A 1299-nucleotide genomic window follows, 5' to 3' on the forward strand; every position below is an offset into this window, starting at 1 on the left:
ACTGTACCACATGAAACAATCTTTCTCTGTCGCATCTACTTTTCTTTATTAAAGGGTAAAGTCGAGATGGTGAAGATATGATCCCTGATACTATGGAACTAAATAGGTCTAGTGTATTTTTCGCTTTATCGTCTCTGGAATCAATTTTCCAGGAATCTATAAGAATTAATTAACCAAAATTAAAAACTGACTTTCAGACAGTTTGTGTATAGATTTTCTGATTGAAAGAAAACAAAATTGAATTGTTAATACTATACAATAACATCAATTATTGTTTACATTATTTATAGTTGCCGAGATACGACATTTCTCAACATCTTAGAGTGTTGGAAGTGTTCAACAGGAAATCATCTATTTTTACTGCATAGCTATTATACTACTTCCGTTGAGCTACGGGCTGTGACCGGAGATACTGATCTAATTGGTCATTAATTCTAACACTTTTATTACCCATAATCATATCCGCTGTCGAATTATATTCTCCTTTCTAAGATAATTTCCTTCGGCTTAGTCCTTGGTTATTGCTGTCTTAAGATATCCAGCTATTTTCAGCTGAAGGTTTTTACAAAGAGAACATCATACATTTGGTAATAGCACATTTATGAGGTCCCTATCCCCATCGAATCCGAAAATAATGACGCATTGAAGAGAGAAGGATAAATGTATCTGTTCGCAATGAGAAACATTCTCTAACCAGCTTAAAGAATAAGTTTAAATAAGTTTAATTAAAATCTATCTGACTTTCTGAATATCTGTACGCTCATGGGTATCTAAATGTTCAGATACATTCTCTTACTTAATCGTCATTGGCAGGGCCATGAACTTCGTAGAAATAGGATGGCAGCTGCTTCCAACGTGATTCAAAAAGCAAAACACACCGGAATTGGCACAATGTTATTCTCAGCCCAGGTGGTCCTGGCTAGTGAGTAGAAAGGTATTTCACTCTAAATTGTGAGTGGTGTAGAGTAGGATGATATTGTCTATATTATGATTCGTGAGTAGAATGGTTTTGTTAATCTAGATTGAGCGTGGTGAGTAGATTGACATTTTTACTCTAGATTGCAGATGGTACATTGAATGATATTTCTTCTCTTGATTGTGTTTGTTGAGTGGGATGGTATTCTCAATCTTGTTTGTGGGTGGTGACTAAGATGGTATTTTCACCCTTGTTTGAGGTCAATTAAGTTGGGTGATATTGCCACTCTCGCCAGGTTGGTGATTATGATCTTCTTTTGAAGGTAGCTTGTGTTTTGTGACTAGAATGGTATTTTCGCTGTATATATGTGGTTGGTGATTAGG

The sequence above is a fragment of the Lottia gigantea genome (genome assembly GCF_000327385.1).
Source record: "Lottia gigantea unplaced genomic scaffold LOTGIsca_18, whole genome shotgun sequence".
Lineage (NCBI taxonomy): Eukaryota > Metazoa > Mollusca > Gastropoda > Lottiidae > Lottia > Lottia gigantea.